Source organism: Rhineura floridana, chromosome 4 (genome assembly GCF_030035675.1).
Source record: "Rhineura floridana isolate rRhiFlo1 chromosome 4, rRhiFlo1.hap2, whole genome shotgun sequence".
Lineage (NCBI taxonomy): Eukaryota > Metazoa > Chordata > Lepidosauria > Squamata > Rhineuridae > Rhineura > Rhineura floridana.
This window is the reverse complement of record NC_084483.1, coordinates 6,460,086-6,481,771: the sequence shown is the minus strand read 5'-3', so window position 1 is coordinate 6,481,771 and position 21,686 is coordinate 6,460,086. Positions and strand designations below refer to the sequence as shown.

The following is a 21,686-nucleotide window of genomic DNA, read 5'->3' as shown; positions in this document are numbered from 1 at the left end:
ATTTGATACATACAGCCTTGAACTAAATTTAATTTCTCCCTCATCACTACCCACAGGTTTCCAGTACTTAAGGTTTCAAATTATGATGACAAAGACTAGGTGACCCAGTCAGCCCAGCCCATTCATCCTACTCTGGCTATGTTATTTGCACAGTCCAATGGAGACCCATTTTACACATACACACAAGCCTAGTGGGATAGAAAACTTTTCAGTGACCTTTTAAAAATCAATACTAAAGATGCCTGATGAATCTGAGGTGAGGAACTGAGTAGTCATACCCCTGATGCCACATATGCTGTGTTGGGGGCCAATGCATGAGTAAATATACGGTTTCGGCCCAGTTTATCTGAAGGAGTGCCTCCAGCATCACCAATTATACCACCTGACGAGATCAGCCACACAAGACCTTCTCTCGGTTCCACCAGTTAAAACAGCAAGGCTGGTGTGGACCAGAGAGAGGGCATTTTCGATTGTGGCCCCCACCCTCTGGAATTCCCTTCCTTTCGATCTTTGCCATGCCCCCTCCCTAATGGGTTTCCGCCGGGCCTTGAAAACCTGGCTATTCAGGCAGGCCTATGGGATCTCTGGGATGGGTTAGTTGTTAATGTTGTTATTAATTGGAAGAGTGGTATTTAGTTGAATGATGGTCTTTATCGATTTTATACTGTATTTTATTGTATAAATGTACGTCGCCTAGAGTGGCCGTTAATTCGGCCAGATAGGCGACTCATAAATAAAATTTTATTATTATTATTATAAAATGTCTGCATAGGGCTAAGAGGATTCTCACCACTGCTACCATTCCCAATTTTCCTGTTATTGAGAAGAGATTGTATTTGAGTAATATGCCCATGCTGAAAATGAGAGAGTTTATGCAAGCTTTCGTGTACAGTGAGACCCTTTGCTGGCTTGTTCTGAAGAAAAGCGCTGTTATGCCCTTTTCATAGCTGAGGTTCAAAGAGATTAAGTCAGGCACATTGGTAGTTCATAGTTAAGTAAGCTGCTTCTCTAATTTCACAATTGATTGATTGATTGATTGTATATCCCACTCTTCCTCCCAGAAGGAGCCCAGGGCGGCAAACAAAAAATGCTAAAAGCACTCTGTAACACCTTAAAAAAGACTTTAAAACATATGAAAACAAAACATCTTTAAAAACATATGAAAACAAAACATCTTTTTTGAAAAAGCTTTAAAAACATCTTTAAAAGGAATTCCAATACAGACACAGACTGGGATAAGGTGTCTACTTAAAAGGCAGAATAAGGTCTTCAGTAGGTGCCAAAAAGATAACAGAGATGGTGGCTGTCTAATATTTAAGGGGAAGGAATTCCAGAGTGTTGGTGCCACCACACTAAAGGTCCACTTCTTATGTTATGCGGAATGGACCTGCTGATAAGATAGTATCTGCAGGAGGCCCTTGCCTGCAGAGCACAGTGATTGACTAGATATATAAGAGGTAATACAATCTTTCAGATATAAATTGTTACTTGATTATTGATCACTGGGAATTTTCCTTTTATGGTTAGACATTTCTCAGTCACTGTGTACATAAATGTATCAAATTCTGACTTAGGTTGAAGTCCTGTTTATTCTTTCATAGACGTAAGCACCTTGAACACAGTACAGACTTACTTCTCAGCAAACATTGTATGGTTTGTTTATTATTGCCACTAAACAATGCATCATCTTGTTACACTTTTGGCTGGCTATAGTTAATTTGGGTTAAATTAGTTCATACCAATGCATACGAGTTAAAGGGACTGATTCCAAATTACTAATTCCTTCATAGTATGCTCTCACCCTGAAGCTGTGCTCTGCTTTTAATATCTGCTGTCCATAACAAACCTATCTAAAAGGCCTATAACTCAACAGTGTCACTTTATGGCCAGGAGCAATAGAAATCCACTGATCACACTAGGTGGGACCTGTAAATACAAAACCCATGGAATGAAAATAAACATTTTTTCCCTGCTGTAACTGCTGCCATAGCAGCATTGGTTAACCCTAATACAACCAGCTGATTCTATAGCAGCTGCTGGGCTGACCAAGGAAAGTCAGAAGATGGACATAAAGGGAGATGGGAGTGTGCAGAAGTTTGAGGAATTAAATGGAGGCAATCCTTTGAAAGCAGGGTTTGCAGCATGTTTGTAACACTAGCACAAGACCAGTTCAAGCTTTTTTTTTTATGGTCCTTAGTGAGGAAAAAACATTGTCTCTCCCATCTTGTCGTATGCTTGACTACAAAAAACAAGCAGACTATTGCAGCATAGCAGAGATTAAAGGCAATAATGTCATATATTCAAATTTATCTCCAGTGTCCCCCTCTAGTGTCACTGCTCCACTAACATTCCAAACCCCCTCCTAGACACCTTAAAATAAAAACAAAAAAGTCAGGAGACTCCACCTTCTGATCTCTCCTGTTATGTTGCTACCATTATATCAATCTTCTTCTGTGCTACCAATCTTCACAGAGGAATGGAGACACTCATCTCTATTTTGAGAAAAGTGCCACCCTTGTATGTTCTTTTCACTTTTTATGTATCAGGCACAGAAGCACGGGCAATAGTTAATGGTGGCCACCCTTACCCTTGCTTTAATTATCCATGCCCTGGTATCAGGCCTGCAGTCAGGGGGAAGGCACTGCCCCCCTAGAGCTGTGCTTTGCCCCTCCCTCTGGATTTTGTGGGGAAATTGTCTTTTTAATTTGTGACGTGAAAGAAAATGACAACCTACATTTAGATAAGTTGTTTTAAGAACAGGGGCAATTTAAGAATATGACCCTCTGAAAAATTCAGTGAATAACACAACAAATGCTTCATCTGGAAGACCCCTCAAAAGTCTGCTCACTCAAGATTTTCCCTGACTGAGGGTGGATTTTTCATGATTACAATCACCCTATAATTACTTAAGTGATCTTGCAAAAAACAGCCTGTATAGGAACATGACTCTTGAAGAGTTAAATATTAGGAGTTTGTATTATGGGCTACAGATTCCACCCCTTGGACTTTCCTTTGCTCTGCTTTTCAGGTTCAGTTTCAGTTGTGTTCTCTACCCAGCCAGCAATAAAGAAGCAGGTTTGTTTGCCTGCAGTAAGAAGTAATAGTTTGTTTATTCTGCAGTCATTATAATGAGTAGAGCAGGATTAGGTGCTTTTTGTTAAAGGGTGAAATAAAGAGATAACTTAAAGTGATCTGACAAAAATGGCTACCTTTACTCTTTTAAAGCTCTCATTATACTCACAATCATACTGGCTTTTCCTCCTTCTTTTTCTTGATTAATTGATGGCAAAGGATGAAACCAGCCCTAGAGGAATAGAAATATTGCTGTGTACACTACGGTTAGCTAGCTGGCCGGCCGGCCATCTAGGCTGTAATTCAGGCCTAATTTCTGATTTTCTCCACATGAGGCCTTTTCAGGGTTTCTGGACAGAAAAATCAACCCAGCAACCAGTAAAAAAAAATTCCAATTACTTTTCACAATTAGTTTCCAATAGCTTAGTTTGTCCTTTATATAGCAGCCAGTTAAAAAGTTTCCCTTGGTTGTCTAACAGGAAGGAAAATCTAAAGACCAGGAGCAAGATTAGAAGGAAGCACTCTCAAAGAAGAGTTAACAAACACACCCTATAGTATTTATTTTCTCTCTGCCCTTCCCTAAACTTCTAGTATGGACAAGTTTTTCAGGTGGAATCTAAAACTGAGATACTTAAAGCAGCATCAAAGCCAAGCAAAGCTCACTGTCTTTACCAAAGTAGTTCAGTTCATGAAGAATCAGAACACAGGGACAGAACTTAGGTGAAAGGGAATTGTAGCTACAGGCAAAATCATGCTTTTGAGTCTGGTCTTCCCGCGGATCTTTCAAAAATAGTGAGACAATTCAACAGATTAAAGTTCATTCATGTAAGTTAACACACTCTCTGGATGGAGGAGGAGTAATGGGGAAAGTCATTCCTTTCCCTTCCCCTGGCCTGGCCCTCAGATCTTCTCCAGCAGTAAGTGGGGAGGATTGACTGTCGCTATGCACCTCTCCCACCCAAATGTGCTACCTAGAAATGTGACTGCCCACCTTGCAAGGACAGCTGGCTATAGGGCTACCTGGTGACCGCCTGATTGCACCACCGCAATGTGTTGTACATAGGATGCCTTTGAAACAGTCTGGAAAATTTAGGTAGTTCAGAACATAGGTTTGAAACTGGCTATAGTTTTTGAAATTGGGGCTGGACAATATGAGCGCATCATGCCTGTGCTTCACCATCCTCACTGGCTCCCAGTCTGCTTCCGGACCCAATAGAAGGCACTTTTTTTTTATCTTTTAAGGTGCTTCATTGGCTTGGGACCTGGTACCTGAAGGACTGCTTCTCTCCACATGTTCCTTATGTGGTAACCTGAAGGAGGGCTTTTTTGGTGTTTACTGCTGCACCTGTTTTGGAATACCCTCTCCTTCAAGATAAGGCTGACAACGACTCTCATGAGTTTTAGGTGCCAGCTGAAGACACTTTTTTTGCATAGGCACCTGCTGGGCATTCATGTGGAGCCTGTTGTTTTAATACATTTTGCCTGGTGGTTTATGTGGTCAGATACATATTTTTAGCTGTATTGGATTGTATTATTTAAAATGTGTATCTTGCTCTGGGATTGCCTATGGCAATGAAGAGTGGATAAGAAATATTTTAAATAAATAACTAAAATATTCAACACAAAACATTCCTCTGGTCTCAGTGAAGGCACCTCCTCAGCCTCCACCCCAATTGAAAGCCAACATTCTTTTTTTATGCTAATATATTGTACTCGAGCCACTTGGATACTGCAAATACACAGTGTACTTGTCACTTAAGAAACATACGGAGATTACAGACTAAACTGGAAGTGAGGGACAGATGGCACTCTGGCCTGTCTATCTATGTTTTGCAGTAGCCTGAACATTTTTCTCAAAGCCACAAACTCAATCATAGATATAGCTGTGGTCCCAACTGAATTTGGCCACCTGCAGGTCATTCAATACACAGAAATACATCATTCTGCATCGTGTTCCTGTCCTAAATGTTTGTTATAAATTAATGTATTATGTATAATTAACCTTTATTATTTATTTATACATTTTAATAAGCTCACATTCCCCTGTCTTTTCCTGGCTGCTCTCCTGACACTGATATAGCTGCTGCTTACCTAAATGGGCTGTAGCAGTGGTGAGGTTGAGGCCATATGGGTGTACTGGTGGGAGCCCTGGATCGGTGGCAGCCCCATCCCTGCCCCATCCAGGTAAGCAGCAACAAAGGTGGTGTCAGGAGGGAGGCTTTGTGGCTCTGCCCACCACATGCATCACTGATGCTCAAGGCAAATGAATCTTTTTCAATCCCCCCCCCCAAGAACAGAAACCACACATGCAGATAATCAGTGTTATCTAAGAATGCTTAGAATCGCATTGCTGCCAACTACTTGACCATCTTGAAATAGAAAGTAATTGTCTGATAGAACAATCTCTTGGGCCTCAGCAGGACTTTTTCAAGCAGAAGTGTCCCAACCATGTTCTTCAGGATAGCCAGAACCAGTCCCTCTTATAAGGAGACATTGATTATCTCTTAGACCCAGCTGGTCATCCCTCTCTTGCAAAATTTTATAAGACACAAAAGGAAAGAGTCCCACAAATATTGGTAGTATATTTGGTATACTACCAATACTGGTAGTAGAAGCTAGCCTGCTGGCCGCATCCAATTCACCAGCTCTGTTCTATAAAATCTGGCCTATGAGATATGGGCCAGACTGAAGAAGCTCTGCATAGGCACATAGGTGCAAAGATGGCAGAAAAGTATTTTTTTTTCTTTCCCACCTTTACTGACATGGAGTGGGCTCCAAGGTCAGCTCTTACCCAGTATGTATCCATCTGCTTCATTACTTCTGCTATGAAAGTAAACCAGGAGGCCAAATGGGCTCTGTTCATTGGAAGAGGGCAGTTAGGAGTGACTGTGTCAATCTCCCATTCTATAGAGACTTGGTCTTTGACATGAGTGTCAATCATGCCACCTAGAGGTTCCCTGAGGAATCCATCAAGACTCATGGGGCACACTATCCAAATTGGCCCACCACCTTTGTGGAAGGGTGTTAACCTCATCAAGGAGTGGTCTGATCATGACAAAGGAGTAAAGACAAAATATGCCATACCAAAATCACTATCTTCTTGCTGAGATGCAAACATCTTATCAAGAGCATGATCTGTAATCTGCAGTGGGGAAATGACATGCTTGGACAGCCCTATAGCTCTCACCGCGCAATGGATGCATTCAAATGGAAATGATGGGAATCTTGCCTTTTTCTATCTCTCTGGAATGTAACATAAATCTTGTCTTAAAAATCCAGAAGATGTCACACTCCATCACAGTGGCACCCTTTACAATCAGTTGCCTGGGCAACTGCTTGTACAGCCTTGTTGTATATCCAGCCCTGCACTACGTACGTTCTATTTGTTCCAGTTTGCTTGAACTGGGAATTACTAGAGCATTTTTTTCTGAAAAATAGCTGAATACCTATTGTACTAATCCAGAGTCTATAACTTTTCTCTGATAGCAATGCTTTGCCATGATGAGGAGAATCAGTTTTTGGTATATGCATATTCTCTATACAGTACATACTGCACTGTGGCTGTCTGATAGTGGCCCATAATTATCCATCAACCTTGCAAAGAAATAAAGAGTATATTCTGGAGTGTCATCTGGATTGTTAAAGTTCCAAACAAATCCGTCTTATTTCTAGGTTTGCTTTGGAGAGCGCATGCATGCATCCACACTTACACAGTCACATTCTGCATCCACTGCTGGGCAGTAAGTAGGAATGTCTTGTATTTGCTGCAAATTAGCCTGTTGATTATCTTTAGCCCTCCTGGGCCAAGCACCTTTTTCTCAAATTGTGCCAGTGCTTATGAGCAAAATGTGTGTAGGCAAACAAATTATTCTTTAGAATACTTACTGTGGGATTTCCTTTTTGGGCCATTATACACAGATCAGACAATGACAAAAGCATGTCCTGAATACAGGTAGGACCAGGGCATGTCATGTTATAAGAATTTTCCAGTCATTTGTAAGACCGTTTCAACACACTGAAAATCCATTTCAAAAGTCGTTTTGTGTTAATGTCAACATGAATTGGGTCTAGGAAATGTAGAATTTTGTCTCTATTCGCTACCATAGAGTGTGTATAAAATGACTGAAAATGACTACATGGTAGAGGGAAATTAGGCCCTAGGATGCTGAAGTATTTCCATTGCCCACTGCTTAATATAGTTTAAAAATAAATAAATGACAAAGCTCATTAGCAAGAAGCACAGCAGGTAAGGGGTTAAAGGATTTGAGCTGTTGGGCAGTTGGATTTTTTTATGCTCTCACTTTACCTCGAGGACTTTGCACCCGCAGGCCATAGTCACATTATCGGCTAGAAATTGGATAACGACAGCACAATGACAAATCCAGGTTGCTTGCAATAAGGTGCTAATCCCTTTGCTTTAATATCGAAGCAGCGTGTAATGATGTTTGGACATCACTCCAGTTTACTGACGACCCCACTGGGGTTTGCAATAGAACCGTACAAACCACCTAACAAGGTGTCAGGTGACTGCCGTCGTCAAAGCAACGGACATTGCAATCTAATCTTCCTTCCATCCCTTCCAGCTCCCAATAAGGTCCAGGTTATAGAAGTGGCCCATCGATGCTTGGTAACTGGAATCAATTAACGTTAATTCGTGCAATGCTATGATGTATTGTGATCACTTTCATTTCAGAGAAGGGGGAAGGAATTGCTATAATTCACCTAAAATGAGGTTGTCTATGGTGCTGAGGTATTAATTGGGTGTCCATATTAAATGGGAAAGGAGCACACCAGTGAAGGAAAAGTGGATGAGTGACTCTCTTGGCTGCTATTGACCTATCAGAAGAAGACAGTGCCCTTTTCCTTTGCTTTTATCTATTACAGTTTTCCCTATTGCGTGTCAAGTTGATGTATTATAAAAAATTCATTTGGTGACCTTTCACCCCCTTTGCAGATTAAACAATTTCACCGGGATGGCATCATTAAGAGGGCCCTGCATTTAATGATGATTTCTCTAAAAGGCCACGGAGATTCGATTTTAAGCTAACAGATTTATTGCACTATTATAACATATCGTAAAAAACTCTACCACCTACGGTCTAGTTTTAGGATAGAAGCTGTTAAGAGTTTATGTGGATCTTAAAGTGGTATTACCTTGGGATATGCTGCAACAGCCAATCTGCGGTATTGGTCCTGTGACACAATGCTGTTTACTTTTCACATGATACTGTTCCTCAGGTGCTAAACTTAAAAGGTGAATTAGAAGACTGCCTGGTTTCAGTTCTTAATCATTCACAGTTTAGTTAAGGAAAAGGTATAGTTAATAATATAAGCCTTGATTCTCTATATATAGTTATATAGTGTGGTTTAAACTTAATGCTTAGAGCCTGTAGAAAGGACCAGCTAGTTGATATTGGCAACTATAGGGTGTCCACTGAAATGCCAGAAAACTCTTGGGAGAGAGAAGCAGAGAGAATTTTTCTATGGGAGCGAAGCCATTTGTTACACAGTACAGAAGCTGAGGAAGGCGCCTAGGGGAAATTTCTAAGCAAATGAAGCAAAGGTTGTTCCTGCCACCATTCCCCAAATCCTTCAGTCTGTGGGGGCTAATGGATAGAAATGGGGCCCTGCACACAGGAAAAATGGAGGGACTCTGTGTGGTTTTAAGATGTGCTAGAGAGACCGACTAGAACTGTTTGGCCTCCAACTGAATGTTATAGGATTGGGGGCATAGAGATATGAGAAATATTAGGGGCCCTACTGAGGTTATGCGGGAACTGACTACGTAGAGAAGAACTAGTCACTACTGGGCCAATACCTAGAGCACTTTGAGCTTGCACCTTCAGTACTTGGAGCACCTTTAGCTACCATTCCTCATTTTCTATTTGTCCTAAGGCTCAACTCTCCATTTCTTACCACATTCCTGCAGAGGCCTGGCATCATGTAACATCAGCAACTACTGACAGAGGCTTTGCCACCACCCCTACAAAATCTCTTTATCATCTCATGAATACATTGCTTCCTTCTTTCCATGTGCATTAAGCTTATCTACAATACAAATTTTTCATATGGTTTGTGGGCCATCTGGTTGCTATGACCAAGCATGACATGTCTATTCAATGGTAAGGAGGTAGGGAGAGAGAAATATTTACTGTGAGAGCTGGATGGCTCAAGGAGGTGTTCTCCCTTTCCCCCTCCATGCATATATATTAAAAAACAAATGGTTGGCTGTGAGATACAGCCTCAATGTTACATCAATTAATTTCTATTGCAGAGCTCACTGTTCTTCTCAGTTGCCACATTATTAGTTTAATTTATTTTTTCTGCTTCTGTCCTGCTACAGGTCCATAGAAGGTGCCCAGGGCAGCTTATCAAAGTATAAACAGAATCAATAACAATAAAGGCATAAATTAATACAAAAATAAGTCCTTAAAATGCAAACTAATAGAAAGGAAAAAAGCAACTGGCTGTCTCCATGGATATAATGTGCCTGGGAAGGACAGCACACCATCGCATCCAGTCACTCTCAGCTGCATTTGAGGTTCCAGCTTGCATTTTTATTTTTTATTTCATTTATATCCCATCCTTCCTCCCAAAGAAGCTATTAAAAATAAAAATGCTTGCCTTTTAAAAAATAAGGAAAGCTCATAGTACTGTAAACGTTATTTCAGTTGAGACAAGTGTGAAATCTGGAGTCAGGAATATATTCCAATATGCACGTTCATCTGGAAGATGCAGATCACGTTAGACCGCTTCAAAATGTGGACTGGCCAAATTTTTCAATATGTCTGTTTAGTAAAACAAAAACAGGTTATAAATGTGAAACCTGGTTTTAACTGGTTTCCTGCTTACATAGGGAGGCTTTTGTGATGAACCTTGAGAAAATGTCTCTTTTTTCCCACATGATCTACCTTATGGCCACATTGCACAATTTATCATTTTTTTAATTTTTAAAAATATGTAAATCTATTTTCTCTTCTAATAACAATTCTTCAAAGTTCTAGCCTATAAATAGAAAAATAAATAAAGCTACATTATTGTCGTGCATTTGTTTACTTGTTTTAAATATGTGTTTTATTGTATTTTATTATATTTTATGTTGATTGTTGTGAACCGCCCAGGGAGCTTCGACTATGGGCGGTATATAAATTTAATAAAATGAAAATGAAATGAAATATGTCGATCTTATTTAAACAACAAAGAAGCCAAGATACTTTTACAGGTATATATTTTTCTTTTTCTTTTATATATGAATGTAATTGTGTAATTGTTGCTTTCAAAACTTATATATATATATATATATATGTGAAAGAGGTAAGAGATATGTATCCGATTTTCAGAAACCCATCTCATTTAATTCAGTATACTAACTTTGATTCCCAATATAAGGATTGCATCTTTCCAGAGCTTGGAAAAGTTACTTTTTTGAACTACAGCTCCCATCAGCCCAATCCAGTGGCCATGCTGGCTGGGGCTGATGGGAGTTGTAGTTCAAAAAAGTAACTTTTCCAAGCTCTGATCTTTACATGATGTTTTGCTAATTGTAAAATGCATTTCATCATCTATTTTTCCTTACCACCAAGTAGTGTGGTAGTGTTTTCCTGTAACTGCTGAAGGCGTCGGGAAAACAGCCCTCCCACCAAGATACTGACATGGGGTTTTGGTGAGGCTCATCAAAGAAGCATAGGATTCTTTTCCCTGTATCTGAGTTTTCCTCATGACCTTCATTGTGATGACTGAAATGTGCTCCAGCTCCTTTATTTTCCCAACAGTTCTTTACAGGTTGCTTCCCTTACACTCATCCTATTTTGGCACAAGGATTTGCTCTCCTGTGGATCTCAGTATGTTCAACTAGTCTGTGTTTGCCTTGCATGTTGTGTAACATCTTCATAGTTTCCGCACAGCATTACTGTTCCTGGGTGGTGTGAACTTCCCTGTTCCTCCTTGAGGGAACTGGCAAGTTAACCTGCTTACCTATTGATATAGCTCAGCAGGAAACAACAAACCTGTATATTCTTCTACCAGCACTACATGGAGGAATGTATGGGTTCAAGTAAGCCAAACACTGGCCAGAATAGGAATATGTTCTGCCTGGGGATGCAGCATTTACTTTCCCTCCTGGCACAGGCAATTACTTTAGACATTGACATTGTCCTGCAGGTAAGTGAGTTCTTTATGCCATTTAACTAGGATGTCTATCATCACATGTTTCTTCCTTTAAGTGAGTTTCAACTAAGGAGCAAGATGTGGAGAAAAAAGCATACATATATGAATAGTATTCACGAACAGGCAAAAAACCTTGCTGTTTAAGAACGAACCTACAGCCCACAGATATTTCTATCCAACTTTAAAAAGCAGGGAAATTGGGCAGCTATAGTGAACGCCTCAGATCAGATTCTTTCTTTGTCCGCTAGCTGTTGCTTTTACCTATCAGTTTTTCCCCATACAAAAATACTGATATTAATATTGATATTTTCTTTTCAAATATTAATATTTTAAAGGAAATATCGATAAATAAAATATCAATATTTTGAGAGAAAATATCAATATATGGAAATAATATTTTCCAAGTGAGAGGAAGCAAGAAAGTCTCACCCACATTAAGGGCTCTAGGCTTGCTGAGGAGGGCACTGAAAGCTGCTTTCCTCCTTGCCTTTCCCAAATGAAAACAGCCGGTCTTTGCTTGCTAACATGAAAACAGACCAGCCTTAGTCATAGCGGAGGAGGCAGTGCAGCTGCTTTGCTTTATCAATATTTTCTTTCAAGTTGTCAATATTTTTGAAAGAAAATATTGATGAAGGAAAAGAAGAGTGCTCTTGTGCTCAGGTCCTGTTGTGGGCTTGCCATGGGCATCTGGTTGGCCACTATGACAACAGGATGCTGGACTAGATGGGCCACCGGCCTGATCCAGAAGGGCTTTTCTTATTTCTTCTCTTTTCTGGAGAAGACCTGCTCTGGGAGTGAATACCTGGGCATCTGGGTGCTTGCTTGCTCATTCCTCTGGATTGCTGTCTCTCGAGACAACTGAAGTCCCTGGTAAGTGCTGCAGAGACTGGGACCCCCTGCCTCAAGCGACTCCAGAGAGAGGCTACAGTCAATCTTGCAGCCTCTTGCATCAGCTCCTGGCTGGGTAAGGGGCATAAAAGCACAGCTGCCCTTGGGTGGCCAGTCTGCCGCCAGCAGGGGTGACACCAAAGGGGTGACACCAAAGGAAGTTTCCCCTTGGGAAACTTGGAGTCCCAAGGGTGAGGGCACTACCCTTTTCTATTTTTTAAAAAACCAATCTGGAGGAGATTGGTTGTGGGGAGGGTGTATGGTGCATGTGTAGTTGCTGCACAGGGTGTGATCCCATGTAGTAAACGATAGGAGAAAGTCTCCAGATGCCTTCAGAGCTAGAGACTTTAACTGGCAGAAGGTTGGCCCTCCCTGCATGTGAGACAGGGGGGAGTAGATGTGCACAGTGTGAAAAATATTGAGTGGGTCTGACTGTTCCCAATTCTCTCAGAGGCCTACTGGGATAATTGGTTCAAGGTGGTTTTGTTGGTGGGCTCTTCTCGGGTTCATATCAGGTATTTAGTAGGAGTCTCAGTAAGGAGGAACATGGGTGATGCCACCCCAATTTCAGTGATCATGGGTAGAGGGAGAATAGCCATGGGGAATTGGTGAACTACCATAGAAAATGAGGGCAAGGCTATCTACGCCTTGTTCCTTGCTCCCACTCCTCTCATGGATGGGTTCCTCATTGCACATTTGCACAGCTGTGCCCACTGGCCTGTGTGTGTTGTTGTTTAACACCAGATTGGTACACAATAAGACCAGCTTTCCCCATCTGGATACTCGGTGCAACACCAGCACAGTCTTCAGGGATGTGGGGGAGGAGCTGCTGTGGTCTACAGAACTTCCATCTCTGTCACCAGGAAACCACTCTATCTTGGAGCTGGCTATGAGGGCCTGCACCTGGTGTTAGGCCAAGGAGACAGTAAACTAGGGTTGCTGTTGGTGTACCGTCCACCCTGATGCCCAGCAGCTTCTCTGACCAAGCTGGCAGAGGTCATCTTGGCTGTGGTATTGGAGGAGCCCAGAATGATAGTCCTGGGTGATTTCAATGTACTTGCTGAGGCTGCCTGTAGTGCTCCAGCTTGGGACTTCATGGCCTCCATGATGACCATGGGGCTATCTCAAGTTGTCACCGGCCTGATGCATCAGACAGGGCACACCCTCGACCTGGTTTTTGCTCCAAATGGAGGAAGGAGTGGTCTGGAGATAGGGGGGGTGGATGTCACCCCATTGTCATGGTCAGACCACTTCCTAGTGAAGTTTAAACTTATAGCTGTGATCCTCCCTTACAAGAGTGATGAACATAAGAACATAAGAAGAGCCTGCTGGATCAGGCCAGTGGCCCATCTAGTCCAGCATCCTGTTCTCACAGTGACCAACCAAGTGCCTGGGGGAAGCCCGCAAGCAGGACCCGAGTGCAAGAACACTCTCCCCTCCTGAGGCTTCCGGCAACTGGTTTTCAGAAGCATGCTGCCTCTGACTAGGGTGGCAGAGCACAGCCATCATGGCTAGTAGCCATTGATAGCCCTGTCCTCCATGAACTGTCCGTTTATTCCTACTCTCTGCTTTCTGCTTCTTAACTAATTCCTTATCCACAAGAGGACCTCTCCTCTTATTCCATGACTGCTAAGCTTCCTCAGAAGTCTTTGGTGAGGTACCTTGTCAAAAGCTTTTTGAAAGTCTAAGTACACTATGTCCACTGGATCACCTCTATCTATATGCTTGTTGACACTCTGAAAGAATTCTAATAGGTTACTGAGACAGGACTTTCCCTTGCAGAAACCATGCTGGCTCTGCTTCAGCAAGGCTTGTTCTTCTATGTGCTTAGTTAATCTAGCTTTAATAATACTTTCTACCAGTTTTCCAGAGACAGAAGTTAAGCTAACTGGCCTGTAATTTCCGGGATCCCCTCTGGATCCCTTTTTGAATATTGGCGTTACATTTGCCACTCTCCAGTCCTCAGGCACGGAGGAGGACCCAAGGGACAAGTTACATATTTTAGTTAGCAGATCAGCAATTTAACAGATTAAGATAATCCACCCCCAGAGACTAATGGAATCCACTGGATTCCTGAATGCCCTGGGGGAGTTCCCAGTATATAGATCAGGTGACCCTGTTGAAGCACCTGTCATGCTGTGGAACAGCAAGGCGCATCGGGCTCTTGACATGGTTGCCTCTGAGCTCTCTCTCCAGCATTGTGAAGCCCAGTTTGCACCTTAGCAGTGAGTTAAGGGCAATGAAATAGGCTGGACTATGGCTAGACCTCAAGTGGCGAAAGACATGCTGTGAGGCTGGGCATGAGAAGAACATCATAACCGTTCCTACTGTGTGGCAGTGAGGGCTGCAAAGAAGGCCCACTTCTCTGCCACCATCACATCCTCAAGTAGCATCCAGTGGAGCTTTTCCATATTGGCAGGGGTCTGCTGACATCAACTCCAGGAAATGGAGTTTTAGACCCCTCAGAGGCCCACTTTGAATTGTTTGCAATTGCTCGCCTCCATAGCAATCATGATGCCCCATCCACATCTACTGTAGTCCCCAGTGAGGTGTCCAGTGAAACATCTGCTGCAACTTTTTGGGAACAGTTTCAGTTGATGTGGTCTGATGACATAGACAAAGTGCTTGTGACGATGCAGCCAGCAACATGTCCTCTCAACTCTTCCCCTTCTTGGCTTATTAAAGCTTGCCGAGGGGGTTTGACTGAGTGGATCCAGGGTGTGGTCAATGCATTGTTATAGGAGGGAGTGGTTCCAGCCACCTTGAAAAAGGTGGTGATTTGACCGCTGCTGAAACAGCCCACCCTGACCCATTGGTTTGTGACAACTACCGACCAGTTGCAAATACCCCCTTTTTAGGGAAGGTGATTGAGAGGGTTGTGGCGCAGCAATTGCAAGTACTCTTGGATGAAACAGATTATCTTGACCCATCTCAGTCTGGATTCAGGCCTGGTTATGAGACTGAATCGGCCTTGGTTGCCCTGATGGATGACCTTTATGGGGAGAAGGACAGGGGGAGTGTGATTCTGTTATTCTTACTTGATCTCTTGGTGGCTTTTGATACCATTGACCATGGTATCCTTCTGTACCGACTTGGTGAGATGGGTATTGGAGGCACTGTTTTACAGTGGTTCTGATCCTATCTCCAGGGTTGTTTTCAGATAACAGCATTGAGTTATTGTATTTCAGCCCCCTGGCAGTTGTGCCGTGGGATGCCACAGGGTGCCATTTTGTCCCCCATGCTGTTTAACATCTATATGAAGAAATATATGAAGAGATGGAGATTTGGGGCAAGGTGTCAGAAGTATGCTGATAATACCCAGCACTATTTCTCTGTAACATCTGAATCTGGAGAGGCTGTTCAAGCCCTGAACTGGTGCCTAGACTCTGTGGTGGGCTGGTTGAGGGCCAATAAACTGACTCTCAGTCCTAGGACGACAGAGATGCTGTGGGTTGGTGGTTCCCAAGTTTGAATAATTGGTCTGTTGCCTGCTTTGGATGGGGTTGTACTCCCTCTGAAAGAGTAGGTCTGTGGTCTGAGGGTGCTTCTGGATCCATCTTTGTCGCTAGAGGCCCAGGTGACCTCAGTGGCTAGGGGTGCCTTTCACCAGCTTCAGATGGTAAGACAGCTGTGGTCATTTCTGGACGAGGATACCCTGACCACTGTTGTCCATGCACTGGTAATCTCCAGGTTGGATTACTGTAATGTGCTGTATGTGGGGCTACCCTTGAGGTTGGTCCGGAAGTTGCAGCTGGTGCAAAATGTGGCAGTGAGATTGCTCACTGGAGCAGGTGATCACCAACATATGACTCTGCTGCTGAAAGAATTGCACGGGCTACCTATTAGCTACAGGGCTAAGTTCAAGGATCTAGTTTTGGTGTACAAAGCCCTATACAGCTCTCTTATATACCCAGTCAATCATTGCGGTCTGCAGGTGAGGGCTTCCTACAGATACCGTCTTATCAGGAGGTCCATTCCGCACAACCTAGGAAACGGACCTTTAGTGTAGTGTCACCAACCCTTTGGAATTCCCTCCCCTTAAATATTAGACAGGCACCATCTCTGTTATCTTTTTGGCACTTACTGAAGAACTTCCTCTTTCAACAAGCCTTTAAAGTAGAGACCTTATCCCAGTCTGCATCTCTGTTGGAATTGCTTTTTAATATATTTTTAAACTTTCTTTTCAAAAACGTTTTTAAAGCAGTTAAAAAAATGTTTTAAAGATGTTTTGTTTTAATGTTTTTAATGGTTGTTGTGTTTTAATATATTTTAAAGTCTGGGTTTTTTTAACGTTTTAGAGTGTTTTTAGTGCTTTTTTTTTGCTGCCCTGGGCTTCTACTGGGAGAAAGGGAGGAATATAAATCAAATAAATAAATAATAAAATAATAATGTTCTTGTGTTCTTATGCTTATATTAGTTTTTAGCTTCTTTGTGGTTTAAGGGCTTTTTTCCTTTTCATTCAAAGGCAAAAACTTTGTAAACATATCGTGCAGCAAGGCCTTTAAAATGCAGAGAAACCTGTTAAAGAAATTGAGTTAAACCAAAGTGAATAGGCTTTCAATAAATCCATTGTTTGTAAACACCTTAAAGGAAACATCAGGAGAGCTGAATAAATGGTTTTTATAGTTTCATTTTAAGACAATATCAAATCCCAAGTCACTACTTTGTGGCAGTGGTTTAGAAGCATATCTAAGAAGTATAATGACAACAAGCATTGAGAAGCAAGTGAAGCTGTGTAGGCTCAAAATGAAGTTACTTTTTCCCATTCACATAATCCCAGGACACTTGAATTCGATATTTTACTCTTAGTATATAAATTTACTTAATGGGGTGCCTATCTGCACAGTAAAATTGAAAAGTAAAGGATCACAGTGCACACAACGTAGGCAGCAACTTTAAAATTATTCCCTGTGCTGTGAAATAGAGACTTCTACAGAAGAATTGGCTAGTTCAGTGGATTTACTAATCGTTTTGGGGATGGAGGAAGATTCCTAATGGTAGATTCCAGAAAGATAGTTGTATGGGTATTACTGAAGTTCACCGCTAGGTGCCTCTGGAATCTTTCCCACTGTTTGCCATCCAGTCTAGTGGGTGGTGCTTGATGGAATGTATTCACACTGTGTGTTGTTGTCTCCTCCCCTCAATTCGTACTTCCCCTGTGGGTAAGGAAGGAGAGAAATTCAGTTCAGTTACCATTTAAAGCTTAATCTATCAAATTTGCACTTTCTGAAACATGAGAAATGAAACAGCCACACTTTGAAATTTGCATTTACTTTATCTGAATTTTTGGATTTTGTCAACCAACTAAAGTTTACAAAAATACATATATTAGTGGCAAGTGTGCATAAAAATGAATATAAGTGAAAATAACACACAAAATGCATTATATTAGGAGAAACTGTGTGCAAAATGTGTAGCGTAGTCAAAACTGCATACAAGAATGTGTTTATTTGGAGAAATTCAAACTAAAATGCTGAAGAATTTTCATGAGGATTTTTTAAAAAAATTACAAATTGCTGCAGAAATGTGGAGAACTGAATTTCAGATTTGAAAAATGAGAAACTCAGGGAACCGAAACTGACAGATCTTTCCATCCCTGCTCACCAGGATGCCTAGTGATTATTACAGATGTATTCTGAATTAATAACCATTAATGATGGTTTCCTTCTCAACATTTTTCACGTTCAAGAAACGGAAGCAGCCGAACTCAGGGAAGTTGCCTATATGTCAGGCCTTACAACATCTCTGTCCAGATCCAGCCCGCTAATGGAGTGAGAGAAGGTCCACTTCCCAGACAACCCCAGGTCATCATTCTGGATAAGCAGGTATGAAAGTATAAGGGCATATTTGGGACTATAGGATAGGACTGTTAGATTTTTCCTGGGACTGCTAGATTTAAATGTACCATATAAAACAAAATCACAATGACCCATCCTTTATTTTTACAGGTGAATATGAAAATGCTGGCTTTTAAATGCTAGTAACTAAAGGGGAAATATAGGAAATACCAGATAAATGGTATTTGTGAATTGAGCAGGAAAAAAATCCCCCGAAATCCACATTTTTTTTTCATTCATGCACCAATCCTTGTGAACTTTTGCAGGGACAATTCTATGATGTATGTTGCTTTCATACAAATTCCTCTCCCCAGTCAAATTCAATTTTTGCTTTATTTGCTTTTAGCCATAGGCCATTACATAACAAACTATGACATACAATGCAATACAATACAATTATATCCAGACAAGACAGTTTCAAACTGGCCAAAAATTTAATGCTGTTGGGCTTTGACGAATTTTGCTCTAATGTTTTTGGCGGCAAGGGCAAAATTGGCCACCGCGATTGTGACCGTATTTTGGTTGTCCGCCAATAGATCAGCTATTAAGATATCGGGGGGAAGCCCCGCCCTAGGGCTAATCAAGGGATCCAAGAATTTGTGTCTGGGGTTGTTATACAGTGGGCACTTTAACATATAATGAACAAGGTCCTCTATCGCCTTGTTTTCACAGACACAATAACGCTCCACTCTCGGAATTCCCTTGTATCTGCCCTCCAAAAAGGCTGTAGTCATCGTCTGGAACCTAATTTCCATAAAAGCTCTACGTATCGGGGGACTAGTTAGGATAGTAAAATAAGAAGAAATGGCATGATTTATTGGGGGGAAGAGACATATAGCGCCAGCCAATCCTCTGCACCCCCCTCACTGATGGAGAGGATGTGAAGGCCAGGCTACAGGAAGGGAAACACAGTGACCTTTCCCCTCACTCCTTCTCTATGCAGAGAGTGTGTTTTTACATATGTAAAGATCAAGTTAATAGAAAATTTAGCATGAACACAAGGAATTAGATGGATGGCATATTTAATAATTATAATAATAAATACCACCATTACAAAAACACAATGATGACAAAGCAACTACACCTCTTGTTTGTCTTCTTTTCTATAGGGACGTTATGACATTAGGTTTCCCCTCCAACCTATGGGTTGTGACAACCTTTCTAAAAGACAGTCCAGGGGTTGTATTGAAAGGTTTGGATATAAGACCTAAGGGGGAGGTCCCATTATAGACAGTGCTGGGACACATTTTTTATTTGTGAAGAATATTTATTGTAGCAATAGGAAGATATTTCAGGGATTCTATATGGACACTAGCATAGCACCTGATCCAAACATCCCTATATTATCCACTTAAGGAACAGGTAGAATGCTGTTTAGCTCCCTCTTCCCTCCTCAGCAGAACAGAACCTTTTGCATAGTCTTTCCCGTTTGCACCATGGTTCCTGAATCTCTTGTATGAGACAAGGGAAGGCAAGAATGAACAGCTGGAATGCAGCATAACAGAGCTCTGGCAATGTCTCTGTTGCTTGCTGTTCATATTGGGGAGAAGCCCTTTTCTTGACATAGGAGAGTATCAGAGGGCTAAGCCCTTGTTTCTGGCCCTTCAAACTGTTGCTCAAATTAGTTGAAGGTAGTTCCTGATTAGGGATTTATTTGTTCTGGCTACTTATATGGATACATGGCACAGGTGAAGTCCCAAAAGCAGAGAGAGTGAAATATTATAAAACTTCAATAACAGATCTAGGTCTCTCATGTCAGTGTCATCTAGAAGATAATGTAACAGGACTAATTTCCACATTCAGAATAGCACATGGCATTGTTTTTCTAGATCCCTACCATTTTAGAAAGCAAATGAAAAATCACAAGATCAAATATTTCTTCATGTCAGAAATCTGCCTGTGAAGCTAGCAGGCCTAGAAGGTTCTTTCTCCCTGTGTGCTGTGTGCAAGGGTTTAAAAAAAAACATGGGGAAGGATTAGACACTTGTATTCTTAAGTGGTATGGTCTTAACGGTGGTGTACAATTTTCTTTTTCCAAATACTAACTGAGTCTAGTTGATCTTGAGAAAGTCATTAGCCCTCTCACATATCTGTTTGTTACAAGGACAAACAAGATACAAACTTAGACAGCATTTGTATTCCAAATGTGTAATATTGCTCCATTATACATATACTCTCTTTGGAGGTCTTTGTGACCTACACATCCTTAATGTTCTGGGATTTGAAGCAATCTCTCTCTCTCTCTCTCTCTCTCTCTCTCTCTCTGTGTGTGTGTGTGTGTAGGTATGTAATCTTTAAGAGGATCAGCAATAGTGCAAATTTTTATTTTATTTTATTTCATTATATAAACTTAAGTGAGCTTGGAAATTATTCCCTTTTTGAGTGGATGCATGTATATCCCCACCCAAAGAAATTAATAGATTTTCAAAAGCAAATGCATTTGGATGGTAGAACAGTGATTTCTGTGACTTCCATATAAGATGACAGGAATACTGCTGCCAGAGGGTTTTCCAGATTTCTTTTCCAGAAATTGCTTCATTACAACTACCCTAGAATTGTGGAGCCTTTGTGAAAAAAATGCACTGAAGAATTTAAAGTATTTTTGCTTCTCTTGTAATGATGATGATGATGTACTGCCTTCAAGTTGATCCCGACTTATGGAGACCCTATGAATAGGCTTTTTATGGTAAGCGGTATTCAGAGGGGGTTTACCATTGCCTTCCTCTGAGGCTGAGAGGCAGTGACTGGCCCAAGGTCACCCAGTGAGCTTCATGGCTGTGTGGGGATTCAAACCCTGGTCTCCCAGGTCACAGTCCAACACCTTAACCACTACACCACACTGGCTGTCTTGTAATGGTGGCCATTTAGGCTCTAAGGCAGATAGTTACACTACCTGTGCTTACTGAACTATTGAAAATAGTGGAGCAAATGATCTACATCAGTAGTAATGTGGAGAGCTTCCCACGATGTGCCAGTTTGAAGTCACAACTGGGCTTTGTATGTATGAACCCTGATCTTGCTAAATATATCTTTCCAGAGGTTGTAACACAGACCAGGCATGGTTGGTGGAGACCAAAGCAAAGGAATTCACTTCAAATGTCTTTCAGTTATGGACTTAATGACCCTAGTGCCCCCCTTGCAGTCTTTTAAGCTAAGAACATAGTAAGATTCATTGCTGTAACTGACATTAACCTGGGCAATTGCTCAGCTGGTTTAAATTGGCATAGTTCCAAGGAAGCCAATGAGGTAATTCTGATTTACATGCTTGCTGATGACATCAGTGACAGTGCCGGTTTCACTGGGTGGACATTTGTCTATTGTTAAATTACGGTAACCACCTGGCCCATTTTGCCCAGGACAGCTGTCTTAATTTGGGATCTAACAATTTGTCATGGCTTTGAAAACAATCAAAACAATTGAAAATGAAGAGTTTAAATGTGATCTTCTGAGTTGCTTTGCATTACCATTGTACAGTTTTTTTTCTTTTTAAAAAATATATTTTTGTGAATCAGGAAAAAACTTTATTTTTTCTTTCTGAACCAAGATTAATGAAGCCACAAAGGATGAAATATGAAGAAAGATGCAAACTAATGGAAGGTGGGGAAAGGCTCAAATAAAGGACAGTCACCAAAAAGAAAAAAGGCATTATGCATTCTATAAGAGAAACATACATCAAATTAATAGTGAATAAACCCCAGGAATGACAGAAGTGTGCTCTGCAAA

General features: G+C 41.3%; 1 pseudogene; it reads left to right on the top strand.

Moving 5' to 3' along the window:
- The window catches only part of LOC133384108 (fibrocystin-like), a 93,190-nt pseudogene extending 73,997 nt beyond the window's left edge, over positions 1-19,193 (top strand).
- Positions 19,194-21,686: the final 2,493 nt, after the last annotated feature.